Source organism: Xiphias gladius, chromosome 8 (genome assembly GCF_016859285.1).
Source record: "Xiphias gladius isolate SHS-SW01 ecotype Sanya breed wild chromosome 8, ASM1685928v1, whole genome shotgun sequence".
NCBI lineage: Eukaryota > Metazoa > Chordata > Actinopteri > Istiophoriformes > Xiphiidae > Xiphias > Xiphias gladius.
In genome coordinates, this window is record NC_053407.1 from 7,326,223 (window position 1) to 7,344,857 (window position 18,635).

Genomic DNA, 18,635 nt, shown 5'->3' on the forward strand with positions numbered 1-18,635 from the left:
CACCTGATTTCCTCCTTATCTTCTGTAATAATTACTGCCATTGCAAAGGGGTCGCCTAATAATAAAATGTAAATATGGGTCATGATAAACTGCTTTCACAGATGACCTATAGAGTCATTTTTTAGGAGAGGACATTCTTGAATAGGCACATCTGTTCATCAAACCACCACCTCACCTATTCATGGTTCTGTTTTTTTTTTTTTTTTTTAACAGGACAAAACCTATGTGCTAAACAATGTCATTCCTATTTTTTCTGCTATTAGATGTACATCAACCACTGTTATTTGAGCTGTAAATCTTAAAAATGCAATAAAATCAATTTGGTCAATCCAATGTTTCAAAGCTAACAAAAAGTCAGATGTCTAAATCTAGTTTTAGAAGAATTACATCTAAATAATGTTGTGAATGGTCAGCTAACCATTAGCTAACACCGAACACCATGGTAGCTTCGCGTTAACTTACTGCAGCAAATGTAGCAAATGAACTAAGTGGAACAGTAAATGGCATTTAACGTGGATTGGTCATGTCTAGATAATAATCAACTTAATAATTTTAGCATCCACATGTGGATCCTTTATTTAGTTAAGACATTTGTCCAATGCTTTGTCCAATTTGTTTCTTATTAGCTAAGTTTTCGATGCAACATGAACTACTGCAACTTCAGGCAATTTTGGGCCACAACTCCACTAGGTCCTCGAAGAAATGAAGATCATGCTCATATACTTTGTAAAGGCTTGAGTTCACAATGTGAAAGCAAACAACACATTTTAATTTTGAATGAATTTCTTTATGTCAGTATAATTATTACAGGCTAATGTGCTTCAAAGAACACGTTTTTACAAAAAGGATCGATTGCATTCAACTCACTGACACAATTCAAGCTGCTGCTTTTCTCTATTCAAATGACAAGAACATTAAAGGTGATTTATCGACCCTGTAATTTGATTATATTTTATCATGAACTCCTTGGACCAAACAACAAAGTCTATCTATGTATACAAATGCGCACTTGTCTTAATGTGTGTGTATGGATCCTTACATACAATGTGTGTGTCTGTGTGTCTCTCTGTGTGTGTGCGGGCAGAGGTTAATTTAGCTCAGCAGTGAAGAGCCCTTGATAAAGAGCAGCCTGATCCCTGTTTAATTACCTTCCATCTACATTTCATTGGCATACACTGGGTCAAAGGTGTGTGTCTGTGTACATGTGAGGAATATAGGATTTGTTTCGGAGCAGGGACAAACACACTTGTGATACATTGCATCAGACGTCTGTGTGAATAAGTGCTTGTCTGACATTTAACCATGTGTATTTGTGTCATATGTGTGCAAGCTGGTGTGATATATGAAGTTTGACGTATGAGGCTTTACTGCATATACAGTATGGGTGTCTAACCCAGAGTCTGGTGACGTGTATGGGAGGCAGTGGCATCACACAACAAACTGCGCCACGTACATATGAAGCCTCAGTGGTTCCCTTCCCCTTTTAATACATCCATCGTCACTTCTATACTGTAATGGAACAGAAGAATTGCCAACACAATACGAATAACTAAATCAACAAGTAAATATATTAATCTGTTGTTAATATTAGGATAATCAGTGTTAAAGTCTGCACAATCTTAATCTCAGTATATATCAGCCTTTTTTCTCAGCATACCGTTACTGCTGTGTGAACCTTTCACTATGAAGTTTTGGAAGATTAATATTATTTTGGTCAGCTTTTCAGGTTTTCATATACCCCGAGCGTAAGCCAAAGGTGGTAAATCATCTTACTGTGGTCCCTAAACTGAGGAAGAATGATCTGTGTTTCAAAACAAAAGACAACAGTCTAAAACTTAGCTGGAATCCCATTTTATTTGAAGAATTAAGGTGAATTAGTTTCTAAGAAATACTAGTCCAGTTTGTTGCAACATAGAATAAAAACTTTAGAAACCTAAAGGCACAGTCCATATACTGTATATACAGCATATACAAAAAAGGTAACCCTAGTATTAAAACAGAAAACACAGGAATAGAATGTATAATTCTTAAACTAAATAACAACCATCTTAATATTTTATAATATTGTACAATACTTACAATATAGAATAAAACAGACTACTTGGTGTTATTGTTGCAAATCCCCTTTTAGTGTAAAGAGCTGAAAATGAGTAAAATGACTTTCAATAACACCTTTCTGAGCTCAGCTTGTCTGACACCCTCAGTAACATGAGGAGATGGTGATGATGAACCTACAGCTGATTCCCTTTCTGTGGCTGGTTTTCAAACTGAAACCTATGATGTTTCATTTATTAGCAAGCTAACTATTATAATATTAGCTACCTAGCCAAGTTACATACCAATCTTAATCCAATTTGAAACACTGTGTCATTGTCAACTTAGTTTCCCTCTGATTGTTTCCTGTACTATTTTGATAGCCTGATTTCAATTTTTTCAAAAATAACATCATAGCTTCATGTTCACATGATGTCCTCAGCATCAGCGCAATAACAATGTTTGGAAACAAACTATTTTTTGCCATCCTACTACTGCTGTGAACTAAACCATGTGCTGCTTTCAGAGGACAAATGCCCTTCAGAGGCTCTGATTTTGTTTTGGATACAAGATATAGTCAAACTATTTATTCAGCCAACAGTAATAGTTTATTTATTATATAATGTAAAATTTCAAATTCAAAATAAAAACAATATTTTAATTCCACACTTTTTGAAGGCCCTGGTAATTTAGTGCCACTGTTCCCTTACTATGACACCCAAGGTGTGAGGGCACAGAAGGAAAAGTGCAGTGATAGAAAGAAAGAAGCTGTGCCACGTAGAGAAAGATGGTCAGCAGGTGGGAAATGAGAACAAATTAATGTGTGTGCTCAGGGAAGAGAGTTTGAGAAGAAGGCATGGGGTGAGGGTAGATAAGAAACGGAAGGTTTCGGGGAAAAGATTAAAGAAGGAAGAGTGAGAGAGAAATCGTGAGTAATGACGGGGGCACACACACAAACAGACAACTGTGATTGAACATTAATAAAGCGCGCACACACAAATGTGGACATCTGAACTTGCGCACATTCTTATTTTCTATTGACATGAAGAGGATAAACCTGTGCTTACCTCTGTGTGTGTGCCTCATTATATTGGAGCTGCTGCACTTATGAATCTAATATTTAGATTTTTTTTCATGCAGTGGGGTCGCAAAACATTATCACTGAGCACACTGTTGCAGATGCATGTGCTAATGCACGTACAAAAGTCAAATTTTTATCTCAGAATGCAAACATATAACCATGTAGATTATACTCTGAAATCCACACAAACACACAGTTTGCTCCTCATTACAGTGCCTCTACTCTGAGTGTGTTGCCTATGGCAGAACCAAAATGACGTTGATTTAATTAGGCCTAATAAAACGGGTGAGTGCGGCAATTAGCTACCCATCAGTGGGATGTGAAATGCTACCAGAATTAAGACTGCACGCAGATGTGTATTAAAAAGGTAATAACATAACTACACAAACAACAACTCCTGCTGTCACTGCTAAACAATGCTGGCAGAATGCTAAGAGTTGGCCCATGCAGCTGTAATTGTCTTTCTCTCCGCATTTTTTATTTTCCTTTTCTTTTTCCATCACTTGATCTCTTTCCCTTCAATAATTTACTCACCTCTTTCTATACCATTTCTGTAATAAAGCAGATTATAAACACATCTAATATTAAGAGGATGTATCATTCAATGATGTTACTACAGTCCTGGGAATTATGAAATTCTTTTTCTAACCATAGTGTAGAGACAAAGCAGCTGTAATTTGAATTTCTGTCACTGTTGAAGTCTGACAAATAATAATAATACATTTTAGTGAATTAGAAAATTCAAAATAGAAAATGTATTTTTTAAAATAAATTAAATTAGTATATTTATTATTAGCAGTATTATTACATGACATTTAAGATTTATACTTAAAGATTCATACCATTAAAAAAAGCTTGATTATTGTTAAAAACCCAAACTCCTGGATCACCCCCTGCAGGCTTTTCAGATTAGTTTCACCAGACAAAAAAAAAAAAAAAAAAACACATTTTGTATATTGATTTTCTATTGTGGATCTTTCAAAGAGTGGAACACATACTGTATGCATATTACAAGTTTTTATTATAATAATTACCGACTATAAAAGACATTGCTTGCTAAGGCCTCTTAAATCCTTTCAATGGTCATTTAATACTTAAATCACTAAAGTGTACTGACTTCACATACATAATTCTAGGGAGGTATTCAGGGTCTTGACATTTCCACAGCCCTGTTTATGTATTTCTGAGGCATTCATATGTGAATGAAGATGTTCTCTAACATTTATTGAAAAGCCTGTATGTATTAAAATTAAAGCTTTTTCTCACATCACTCTCCTCATCTCTTACTTCCTGTAAGGTACTCTCGCTTCATCACTTTCTCACTCTTTTTTCCCTCCCCTTCCTTGCCTCCCCTTTTCTGTCCTTGAGCTGAAAATTGAGAGGTAGGCAGCAGTGAAGAGAGACTGATATTGGTTTGACACTCTGTAACATTTTTTTGTTTGCACCAAACTCATTCAGCTATGTGTGGTTGCGTGTGTGTGTGTGTGTGTGTGTGTGTGTGTGTGTGTGTGTGTGTGTGTGTGTGTGTGTGTGTGTGTGTGTGTGTGTGTGTGTGTGTGTTTGTGTTCGTGTGTGTCTTTCTCATGGGTGTGTGAGTTCGTGCATGAATAGGTATGTATCGGTGCATCTCTATGTGTGTGTGTTTGTTGATAAAAAACCCAGTGAGCTGACTCAAGGCTACAGCTGCTTACGAAACCAGTGAACTATCTGGCAGATTTCAATGAACATAAATGAACATGTGAACAAGGAGGGGAAAAAAACAGAATTGATGCGGTGGGCTAACAGTTGCTAGGCAATTTCAGTAACCTTGATCGGTGGATGTAGCTTTTACTACAAGGAACCAAAGCCATCTGCACTACCTATAGGGTCATATTATTATTACTATAGAGTTCTGTAATTAGTGTGTACACAGAATAATTGATACGTTATATGACGGTGCAAGTGCATATAGCTCTTTTTAATCATAACAAATATGAGACACTGCCTTTTCCTTTGTCCTGGAAGTTAAAAAAAATGCCAAAATTTGTGCCACATTCTGTGCTGAAGTAGCTGTTAATTGCCTCAAACTCACACAGATATTGAACCTTCTCCTACTTCTTTTTCACAGTTTCTGGTAAGGTGATTGTCTGTATGAGTATATGGGCCTGAATGTTATTAAAGTTGCAGCCTAGACTGTTTGTAAAGTGATTATCAGATTTCCTTAGAGGGTTTTACATGTGACACAGTACAATTGCACCTACAAAAAAATTAGAAAAGCATAGTTTTCTAACAAGCAGACCACCATGTGCCTGGACCTCTAGACCAGTGGGTCCCAGCCTTTTTTGTCCCCACAGCCATATAAGATGATATTGTTTATATGGAAGTGGATCTTGTTATAATATTTTTATTTTCATGCCAGACACATTGATCCTAGAAATGTTCAGGCTTTGTCTCCTTCTGCCTTTTTTAGTAGTTTTGTTCAGGTTTGCCTTCACTCTACTACCACTTTTAGTAACAGAAGCTGGATTTTTCAATAACTTATCCATTACTTTTAGCTTTTTATTTCAACGTCTTTGCTCACTTGATAACTAGTTTTCTCAATCACAGGACACTCAGGTGTTAATGTTTAAAGTGGAATTCATACAATTTTACACATCAAAGTTTGTTTACAAGTCTTGAGGAGCGCGACTGCATTATGTGAAAAAAGGTATACAAAGCCTTTTGTGGCACTTGATAAACTGCCTCAAGTGATGTCACTTGAGTCAGCGCCAGATGGGTCTGAAGACTACAAGTCTGAAAATTAAAAAATATGGAGTTAGAAAGAAGTGAGTTTAACAGACCTCAGTAGCTCTCTCCTCATCTCTGACTTAACTGGTTGTCGAGTTGCATTGTGGGTAATGTAGGTACCAGGTTTTGACAAGGAAGAAGAATGTGTGGGATAAAAAACGGTATCTCTGGTTCTTCTGCATCGATGTTGATAGTTTAAAAAAAAAAAAAAAAAAAAAAAAGCTGTCTATTTTTTGGCCTGAGTGTTATAAGAGTGCAACGCTAAATCGGTGGAGAACTCTTTTATCAACTGACTCAGGTTGATGTGAGGCTTGTCTGGTGCAGTGCCACTTTTTGCACAACATGACACACACCTGTAAATCTGCCGAAGCACTGGAGAGATCTGTCTGTTCTCTTCACTACACACTGATTCTCTCACTTAAGGATCCGGGCCACTAATTCTGCATGTTAAATCAGACATACACTCCCTATTGAATAACTGTAACAGTATTAATTAATCAGTGTACATACATTGTTCTACAGTCATTTAAGTTTCTCAACAAAAGGACATTTTTAGCTTGAAACTTTTGTGATAATGTGATAATCATATTTAAAATGCAAAATAAATGATTATTTGTGTGTAGTGAAACCTACTGTTTAACACTGGATTTGATTCTCTGATGCTAAAAATGGACAAACAGATCTCCTGGTTTCACTGAAACAAGTTACTGTTACATTAAAATGAATCGGTTTTAATATAAACACTTTCAGTTTTTTTTATTGATAAATTTGTATTTTTGTTCATTTTTAGATAAGAATTTCACTTGTGTTTGCTTTCATTGGTATGTGTCTACAGTTCACTGTGTGCACTTGGTCTAAATAATGTGAATGTGTGGTTTCACAAAGGTGGACACACCTTTTTAGACCTCTTGCCTAAACTTTTGGCCCACTGCACTTGCCGTAGCTGAGCTTACAGCTTTCCTCCAAATAAACTGAGTTAGATTATTGGGCTAAACTGTTGACTTTTTCTACAGTGTAATTGTCCAACTACTCGTTTCTTGTCTTGTAGCGATGTTGATGTGTTTCCAAGTTTCGGTAATAAACTTGGAGAGTACAATGTTATAAACCACAAAAATAAGACCCAAGTTGCGATAAACTGGAATTATTTTTTAAACTGCCCATATCTCTCTGTTCCTTTCCTCACATTCTCACGGTCTAACTTTGCATCTGTTTCTCAGCCTCTCTCTCTTCCGTCTGTCCCTCCTTGTAATCATGTAGTGCTGTTGCTTCGTCTTCACACTGTTTTACTCCAGAAGACAGATAAGACATAAGTGCTCTCTCTCTCTCTCTCTCTCTCTCTCACACACACACACACACACACACACACACAAACACACACACACAAACACACACACACACTCCAGCGCCAAAACTTTCACTTTCACCATTTCACTCACGCTGCTCTCACTGGACATATCAGCTTGTCCCAGAAACTGCAAGTACATTCTTGAACACACGCACAGCTAGAGGAGAAATGAGCCACATTTATTAGGACCCTCATAATCTCCGTCTGTTTTAACCCACAGCCAAACACTGCCATAAGGTTGCATCAGCACACATACACACTAGTTAATCCAGAACATCTCTTTTCAGCCATTCATCATAGTGATTTATAGGGGCCACATCATGCTCTCCTAAAGATACCTCTGTGTCTCTCTTATTCCCTTTTCTACACTTCTCTCTGTTGTACCACTTTCCTAGCAGTTTACATCAAGTTCACCAATCTTTTTTCTACATCACCATCTGCAAATCCCACTTTCTCTCTTACCGCTCCTCTGTCTCTCTGCCCTCTATCCATCTCCCTCCTCCCCCCTCTCCTGCTTCTCCCAGTCTGTTATTAATGGTGTTAATTTACAGAGAGGAAAGACCTTGGTGCCCACAGAGGCGTCCCCTCTGCCCCCAGTGTGTATTTGTGTGTGAGAGAGACAGGAAAAACAGAGACCCCCTGCTTGTCCCTGCGTAACCAAGGAGCAATAATGCTTTGTCTTCTTTAACTGTGCTTCTCCTTCAAGGTATCCCACATCCTTCTTTCTCCGTCGCCTTCTCCAGCACTTCGACTTTCTCCATTCTTCTTAACAATCTCTCTTAGTTTCCTTGACTTGTCTTTTCCTTTCCACAACTTTCACACTATCTTGCTTCTCAGAAGCATGTGATGTCTCCATGTCACCTACATGCAACAGCATTTTTTCACCAGCAACCCTGGGGGTCAGGGCTTTCCCTGTGTGCTGGTTAGATGACAAGGTTGCTCATTATTAATTGCGGTACCATCTTTGAGGCTGGGCAGCCACTGTGTAGTTTGCAACATTTATCCCAGAGATCCATTGTCATGAGTTCATATATATATATATGTGTGTGTGTTTTTCCACCCTGTCTTCTGAATCAATTCCTGTAGTTCAAAAGACTTTTCTGGAAAAGAACTACCAGACACTGGACGTTCAGAACAGCAGATCCAAACAGGATATAGCAGATTCCGTCACTGTTGTGTTATATCAGCTGATGACAGAGAGTATAACAGAAGAACTGCCACTAAAATTTACTAAAATGATGCAAATTACTGCTGTAAATATTCCCAAGAGGGCTTAATTGAGATTTATATGTAGTTGCCACTACAATACAGTGTGACCCAGCATATAGTATATTCTGCTGTGAGTAACTAGACAACATATTTGTTTTCCACCAAAATATCTGATCTTCCAGTACAATAGCCACTTGTAGTGATTACAGCATTATTACACTGTTTTATGGTTCTGTTTAGGCACTCAGAGCATTTGTGTAAGATTAGGGAAAGACAGTGGTTTGGTTTAATTCAAAAAATAATTCACAGTGACTTCAAACACATTGTGTTTATTTACATTTTACAAAAACCACCATCTTTCCCTAACTCTAACCAAATTGCTCTTGTTGGCTGAGCCAAAGACGGTGCTCAGGATGCGAGCCCCAGTCTCTGGTGTGACAGTTGCATGATTTGTACACCCAACGTCCATCCCAACCACCTCCTGGAAACTCCACTACCATAATAATAGGAGCACTTCATTAATTCAAAAACTAATCCAGCTGGCGATTGTTTCTTTCAAAACATATTTGCTGTTGCAATGTTGGTTTATTAACATCTAAAAAAAAAACACTACCTTTCCCTAACCTTAACCAAAGTGATTTAGTTGCCTAAACCTAACAGGTGGGTGTCTGGATGCACACCCTGGACTCTGCTGTCACATTCCTGCATGATGTATAGCCGCCATCCACCCTGTGACTCCGTTGTGGTGCATAAATATAGCACTTCACTAATTCACTAAAAAAAATCCTTCTGAAGATAATCCAGCCCTTGATTAAATTTGTCAGCACAATGTAATTGAGAAAACAGATTTGTACTATATAAAATCATTTCTAGGAGACAAGGTTGGTAAAAGAGCTTGATGAACAGTTTTGCCAAAAGAAAAAACACAGAAAACAGAAGAGAGAGATTCATAGCACTCTAGGTAACCAGGGTGCTGTGGTGGGATGAAATATATATATATATATATATATATATATATATATACATATATAAAATTGTATTTATACATATATATATATATATGTATAAATATATTTTTTACAAAAAGAAGAAGAAGCCTCTGCCCTGTCAGAACTGAGTTTTTTAAAGAATGCAACATTTTAGTCAGTTATCACATTATATGAAACAATGCATAGTACACAATATCACAAAACATCGTTAAACATAGTGAAGCTACAAGCTGCAACAACCTATCAAAAAGGGAGTCAAATCACAATCACCTGAGATAGTTAGTATGACAGTAAATGATCCTTAAACCTAGACCAAAAATATCTATTTTAAGATTCATAGAATATAATGGAAATTTTCTAATTAAAAAACGGGAATGAAAAAACGCTAGATGAGCATGCAAAATAAATGTTCAAAAAATGGGATAGACAATAAACAGTTCAAGTCTCGAATCTAAATTGGAAATTCTCCCCTTATAAATGTTGGTTGTTTCGGTTTGTGGCTCCCTCATAAAGATGTTATATATTGAATCTGATGCTGGATGAAGGTCAATGACTGAGACGTTACATCTCTAATTTAGTCAGTGATGACAGTGTGAAGGAACTCAGCACTTTTTTTTTTTTTTTAGCACGATCTTAGTGTCCTTTACCAGATATGCACAAGATGTGCATTAGACAATGCTTAGTTATAAAGATAATGTGTTCCCTCACTTGGCAGTGTATTCTGACAATGCTGCAGGTGCTCTTTCCAATATTTCTACATGCAAGAAGCAGATCATTCATAAGATTTTTTAGCACTCATGTTCTGGTTGCATGCATTATTATACTGTAAATACTGCAAAACAATGAAATTGTGTAGAGGTGAGAATAGTGAAACTTTAGCCTCACATGCAAACACACACACACACACACATAAAATACATATTTTGAAGGAATGCCAATGTCCACATTTTGAAGGGTTTCTCATGTTTCTCTTTTTCTACAGTTGAAAAGCTCCATTGCCATTTTTACTTTTTCTTTTTGCCACTGTTTTCCCTTCCTGGTTTGCTTTCTTTTTCCAGAAATTCCATTTCTTTCTGTTACTTTTTTCTCTTTACGTCCGCTCTCTCCCAGGCACTTAGAGTCATCCTGCCCTTTCTCTTTTTCTTAGGCTCTCTCCATCTCTCTCTCTCTCCCTATCTCTCTCTCGACCCAATTACTTCAGCCTTCATTCATGTTAGTTAGCCACAAAGATTTCAGATCTTTGCCTGTGTTCCTCTATCTCTCTCTAATTCACGTATGCACACGCACACACACACACACACACACACACACACACACACACACACACACACACACACACACACACACACACACACACTCACCCAAAGCCTCTGACTGACAAGGAACTCATGCACAAACACACACAAATAGAGGATATCAAGCACGCGTACTCACCATTAATATTTTACTAATATGACAGTGGAATGTGATATGATTTGATGTGTGTGTACGCATGTGTGTGTATGTGTGATGTGCACCCATCACTTTTAATGAGGGCAGACAAAGCATATGGAAAGAGGCAGGGAGGCAAGGCGTTTTCCAGTGCCTTTTATTTTCCCTTTGAATGCAAGTGTGTATGTGCATGCTGTATTTTTTGCTGTTTTCTATGTGTTTGTGGATAGACTGAAATAAATTTGTGTTTGTGTGTGAGTCGCAAAGAAAAAGACAAAACTGAAACAATTGTAGTGAGACATGAGGGACTGTGTGTGTGTGTGTGTGTGTGTGTGTATACTTGTATGGCTATACATCTGACACAAGTTTAAATGGCAGCTTGAGGGTTAAGACTTGGTTTTAGGGTTCAGGTTAGAGTTAGGTTTAGGTTAGGGTAAGGGTTGTGGTTAGGAATTTAGTTTTGATGTTAAGGTTAGAGTGGAAAAGAGGGAATGTATTATGTCAATTACGGGTTTCCATGAATACAGTAAAACAAGGCTGTGTGTGAATGTGTGTGTGTGTGTGTGTGTGTGTGTGTGTGTGTGTGTGTGTGTGTGTGTGTGTGTGTGTGTGTGTGTGTGTGTGTGTGTAAAGCAACTTGTTGCAAAGTGAACACATGGTGTCAAAAAGACAGATGGGTAATGTCAAACATTTCATGACTGTGAAGTTCAAACTTTTTCTTGATCTTATTCAACTAGACATGCTAGCTAAGAACACATTATTATTAACAGTAACAGTGGAGAGGTGTTACAGGGGGTGGAGGGCTGTACAGTACAGGCACACAAAATCACATACGTACACATGGATAATTTTTTAATTGACACTTCCCCTGTGAGACACTTAACAAATCTGATGGAGCGTTAGAGGGTTAAAAGCTTTGCTCAAGAGCATCATTGGAGTACCTACACTATAATATACAGTGATTATATGGGTTAAACAGGACGAAGTCTCAACATCAGGATTTTTTTCCACATGTAAGCACCACTACTGGTCCATAAACGATTACAGAGTAGAAAAAACACAGATTGTGTGGCTTTAGTTGATGAGGCATGCATATACAGACAAAGAAAACCTCTCCAAAAACACCTTTCATGTAAGTTGATTTTTGCGTGATTCACTACTTAGTGCACCTGCCATCCTCTGGTTGACTGCTGAGCTCCCTCAGAGCTGCCGGGATGTTTTCATTTTATTGTCAGTAAAAGTCTGATCTGTTTACTCTGGAATTTAAAAATATTTTTCTGTCAGAGGTTGTGGGAATTTTTCGGTTTTGTTGGTAAAATTCTAAGTTCCTGCAGTGTCATTATTTTGCATTATTGTGTACATGGATCTTTTCCTTTATAAAGGACAAGACCTCTATAATAATCAAAGTAAACAAGAAAATATGCCAACAGGTAGTAACAATGAAAACACATTTTACTGTACCATAAGTTACTGTAGTTAGTATCAGTACCAATGAACATATGGATTTTCAGTGTTTAGAAAATCAAATTCCCCTTGTAAAATGATTATGTCAACAACATAGACAGCATATTTGGGGAGATGCATATTAATTGTTCGGGGTAATATTGCGATGTGGGACTTCATGCTTTGCAGAGATGATGTTTAAAAATACCATTTTCTATTCCATTTTGGTATCTATCCATATAGATGGTTTGGGAGTTTTGTCAAGGTTTTGAAGGTTTGTAGATGAATGGGATTTCATTTGTGATAATCACAGCATTTTAAAACATTTACAATTCTCTCTTTTCAGAATCGATGTCCAATTTATAGATAACCCACAGAATTAACTGTCACCATTTTCATGGGAATATTATCTACTGAAGAAACTGTGCTTATGAAACAGTCCACAGAGAGATCTGTTGAAAATTGCGCTACCATTGTCTTGGATGAAATCTCTGAGATCCCCTCCCACCAAAAAGAAAAAAAAAAATTGAAGCTGTAACTTCACTGTAGCTGGTAGTTGAAAGCTGCCAACCCTGGGCTCGCTTAGCACTTAAACTGGAAGCAGGGGGAAATAGCTAATGTCTGACTCTTTCTAAGGTTAAATAAATTCTGCCGACCAGCACCTCTACAGCTCAACGTTATATCTTCTTTGTTTAACCCCCCCCCCAAAAAAAAATAGAATTTCTCTTTGCTCCATACTTCACATTACCTCAAATGTGGCTGAAAAGGTTTTGCAGGGGGCAGTACAGAGCAATAAACACATATGTCAAATTGGACCATACTGTTGTCTGTTGATTAGGTGTAAAAATTATATCTATTTTTATGTTAACCAGATAGCTAGTAGGTATTTCAGTGGATATGACACGGGAGTTCAACAAAAGGAATCTGAGGACACGGAGAAAGCGAAAGAGGGACTGTAAATTGACGTAAGAGAGAACAATAAAGACGTGTAACATTCCGCCAAGTTTCACGTCTTATTTCCTGTTTTATTTTGATATACTCACCTGTCCTGTCGTTCATTTCCAGCCTTGTGTGTCTCCCGCCCTTTGATCATCCACACCAGCTCCCAATCACCTTACCTGCCGCTGGTGTTTCGAGTCAGTCCACCCCATATATACTCCCCCCGTTTCCTCTGTCCCTTGCCAGATCGTCTTTGTACTACCTTGTATGTGCATTGCCTTCTAGCCTTCTCCTTGTATATGGTTCTATGGTTTGTGACTTTTCCTTGTTCCTGGACCTTCACCTACTCCCTGCCTGTTATTGTTTGCCTATATCAGACTGATTCCCTGTGTATGATCACGTGGCTCTCTAGTAAAGACATTGGCTCTTTGAACTTTTCATTGACACCCCCACTACATCCGTTATATCCAGAAACGTTACAAGACGGGGGAGAAGTAAAGAGAATAATAGCAAAGTTAAGAGAATAATAGACAGAGAATGTATCTGTATGAGTGTCAAGGTGAGACAAAGGGAAAAAATGGCGGTAAAGAGGTGTGTTTACATGTGTGTTTTTATGTGTGTGTGTGTGTGTGTGTGTGTGTGTGTGTGAGAGAGAGAGAGAGGGAGACAGAGAGAAAGTGAGTTAGGACTGGACAGTCTGAAGGCCAGACACCGAAACAAAATAACAGTCTATGGTTCTGCTAAATGTCAGTGTATGTGGGTGTGTGTGTGTGTGTGTGTGTGTGTGTTCACTCCTCCTTCTGTAGTCCTTCACACACACACACACACACACACACACACACACACACACACACACACACACACACACACACACACACACACGTACCCTCCTCATTAGCAGGAGGACATGACTTTTCTGGACCATTCTGGCCAGCTGTGTGGCAGTGGGGGTGGGGATGGGAGGAGGATGACAGAATCTTTGATTCCTCATTTTGACAAGAAGTTATACTCATTCGCCATAAAAAAGTGTCCAAAACCCAAAGATATTAGATCTGCTATTTATATGACAAAGCAGTAAATCCTCACATTTTAAAAGCTGAAACCAGAAAGCATTTGGCAATTTTGCTTGATAAATAAAAAAATTCATCATTAAAACAGTTGCCAATTAATTTTCTGCCGATTGACTAATCGATTAATTGATTAATCGGCCAATCATTGAAGCTCTAAATGTGTTAACAACATATAACATGTTAACAATGTGTTTTTGTGGTGTGCAAACGTCTTGATAATGTGTTATTTCAGATTTCACGTGTTTGTGGCCTCCCTGGCTTCCATACACATGCACAGACTAGAGGAGGGGCCCTAAGGAAGGAGATGGAGCAGTCTGTCACATAATCAGGGTCATAACAGCACACACACATATTCATAGTGTGACATGAGACGGAATAAAGACACACATCTATCAGTGTCTGCCCATACGCTCATGCTCTTGCATGTGTCTCTTCTACATAAACACACACAGATGTTCATCCTCATCTACAGTGCTGCTGGTGTAGCCTGGTAGTAGGCTGCTGGTTAATCACTGTGCTAATGTCAGTAAGCTGATTGGTCAGTCGGGTCATTTTGGTGTTTGTTAGGAAAACCAGAAGGCTAGATGACTAACTGGTATAACTCATTTCCTGTCTTCATCGTCTATCTATCCATCTATCTATCGTTCTGTGGTGGCTGGGTTTACATGCAGACCAATATTCCTTTAAATAATACATTTTTTTATGTAAATTGCCTGTCTTGCTAGCATACATCATGGAAGCTGCAAAAAACAGTTTCATATCCCCCTGACATCCCTTTCTAATTGCAATGTTTGCCCAAATTACTATAATTATTCCTTAAGTGGCTGATACGGACACTGGCAGGAAATGTTTTCCATACACTGTAACATACAATCCTAAACTTAGATTTGATTACACTTCAATTTCTGTACTTTTCCTCCACCTGCCAATATAACAATCTCACCAGATCTGGTGAGTGTGTGGTTTTCTGATTTTGAATAAGAATTCTTCTTCTTCTTCTTCAAAATGATAAGTTATTTGTTCCATGTGGCTGCCAAACTATGAAACTGCCTAGTGCAACTTTAATATTTGGTATATTCAAGTACAGTACTGTACAAAATCGCTTTATCCCATTTACAGATAAACACTTTGTTTGGAGGTAAAACCAATCCTTTACTGAACAGAAAAACTGTACACACAACTAAGCTAGCTACGGTTGATCAAAGATGACCCAAAAAGTGGGCCTGTGAACTGTGATGTTTATGAGGAACAGTTTGGGTAATAATTTTACTGTTTGCCCTCATTTTGTCTTCCAAATAAACTTGGCAAAACTGAGGGTTAGTTTAAAAGAATAGTTTGAACTTTTTGGTAAATACTGTTATTAACTTTCCTGCTGAGAGCTGAGAGAAGACTGATAGCACCGTATCTGTATCTGTCCATTAAATCCAAGGCTACAACCAGCAGATTGTCTTAGCTTATAGAGGCTATAAATAAGGGAAGGCAGCTTACCTTGCTCTCAATGAAGTAACAAAATCTGCGTACCAGCTCCTGTAAAGCACACTAACTGACACATTATCTATTTCGTTAGCTTAATCAATTCAAAAAAACAAAGTGTAGAAAATTAAAAAAGACAAAAGCTAGCGGTTTCCTTGTTTCCTTTATGCTGAGCTAAACTAACCAACCTCTGGCTCCAGCTTCATATTGAATGGACAGATATAAGAGTGGTATTAATATTCTCATCTACCTCTCATCAAGAAAACATAAACATATTTCCCAAGACGTCAAACAACTATGAGTAGCTAATGTTAAAACCAATAGAAATGATGACCTAATGTACAAAATTAATATCCAAGTTGTAAAAAACTGCAATTATCCTTTAATAAAGGTGCATAATAAAAATATTTCTGTCTTTTACTGGGTTTTAAGCCAGCATATTCTATGAATAAAATTTTTGTTAATTTCTTTTTTCTTTTAACTTTTTCTTTTTTCTTTCTATGAAGGTCATGTCTAAAATGTCTTATAAGCACTTTCATAAGACATTTTAATGCATTTATAAGGAATTATAATACTAAAATATTGACTTGAAGTGGGTTTGATAATAATTGTGATTTTTTTTATCTTACGCTTTACTTACAACCAGCAAGTACTGCTCGTATGTCCTCATAATTGTCTTATAGTATCCATACAATTGCCAATAACCTTAGACAGTCACTGCACTTAATGCTATAATAATGCTATAGTGTATTATTAATGTTTATAAGACATTATTGCATTTCAAAAACTTAGAATTTATAATCTGTTATGATACATTAGAACAGTTATCTATATGTCTTTATAACTGGCTAAAGTTATGGTTGTAATGTGCTGTGTCACCCAAGACTCAGATTTTTCTCAGAAAACATTGTTATCACTATAACATGGAGTTATAAAGCATTATGAATGCTTAACTTATAATACATTATGTCCACCCTTTATGCTAATTTACAAACCTTTTTGTAAGTTGCCATGCATGATTATAAAAATTAATAAAGAATTTAACAAAGCTTTATAAATTAATTTCCTAGGAATGTGCTTATAATAGATTATAGACATGACCTTCACAGAAGGTGTTACCCATTTTTTGTTCCCGATGCAGAATATTAAGAATCAGGAGAGGACAGGAGTAAGTAATGAAGATTTTTTTGTTTTTTTCCCCTTTATTTACCTCTTGTCTGTTTTTCTCATGTACATCTTGTCCTGTTCGAACTGGCTCATACTATGCGTCTTGCATCTATTTCTGTTGCTTACTTTTTTTCATTCTTCTATTTCTTGCTGTCTTTTCTATTTCTAGGATCCTTTTATTTTCTCATTTCTTTCTGGTCCTCTCTCTCCTGTAGCGTGATTGATGGCAGCAAGGCTGACATACAGTATGTTGGTTTAGCACTTTCCCTCTATAAGGGACATTTGGCCTGCGAGACAGAAAGGGACAGTGGGAGAGAGAAGATAGGGTGGGAGGTGGTGAAGGAAATGATGGAGGAATAAAGGTAGAAAGATTGATAAAGAGATCTACCCCCCCCCCGCGACTGCTTTCCATCTCCATTTCCTTTTCCCCTTTTCTCAGTCTCTCCCTCCCTCTTTCTGGCCTTTTCATTGTATTGATCAGTAACAGACAGCAAAAAAATAAAAAAAAAATAAAAAATGCTTTGTGATGTTTTGGCAGGTGAGAGGGAGGGAGGCAGAAATAATGATATATAGAGAGAAGACAGAAGAAAAGGATGCAGGGTGGGAAATGAGACAGAGAGAAAGGTAGAAAGGAGGGGTGGTCTGTTTGAATGTTCCATTAAAACAATCAACTGCAGCATCTCATAAGAGATTGAGATATATGAAAAGACAGACAAGCAGTGAAAGAAGGACACAGGGGGTTAATCGCTCTCTATCACACTCTGACACACACGTATGCACATACATACATGCAATTCAGTATTGATGAGAGCTCCTGGAATTGATATAATCCTGTCAAAGCCCTAACACCTGCAGTAACAGAGACAGTTGTGTGGTTGTGTTTCACACAGGCACTTTGTCTCTATGTGGCAATGATGATTCATATTCTCACTGTACAACCTGACCATAGCATAGCAGGATGCTTAGAAAATGAGCAGTAATAATAAACAAAATAACAAAATAATTAAGTAATATGAAATTAAGTTATTATAAGAAATTTTTGAGTCGCAGTGTTTTTGACCAATAGTGTATTTCTGATTTAAATTGTAATTTTTTTTCTACATCAACTTTTCAACTCTAAGCCTACTGAACTTGATCACAAATTTTTGCTGCTTCAATATGAATAGAATCAGATACAATTAAAACACTTGCTTTATGTTAAGGTCCTCCTAGGGTCCTATTCTGAATAAACCTGTCTAGGTTTTTAAAGAGAAAAACTGACCAGTTGCTAACATTTAATAAGATATTACTTACATTCAGTAATAAAATCACAATATGAAAAAAAAAACATGGCAAACTGCTGGTGAGTCACATCTAACAGAGTTTTGATACCGGACGGATACCCCTAATGCTAAAAGTTACAGCCCTGCACTCTAGCTTCTTAAGCTAACTTCCATATTAACTTTACAGACTAGCAGGACAAGTTGCTACTAAACCCTAAATCCCAGAGCTTGAAAATCCAAATTAAAATTTTTTTTTAAAGTGATAAACTTAATACGATGATATGATATGCTTAAAAGTTTTAACGGGCGAGTCCATTAACTCTGCCGCAAGCTGTTGATCATTTACTACTGAAAATTGTCAAGCTACCTGCTAGCTACCTGTCCAAAACTGACATTAAGCGACCACCTACAGATGAGTGAAAATCA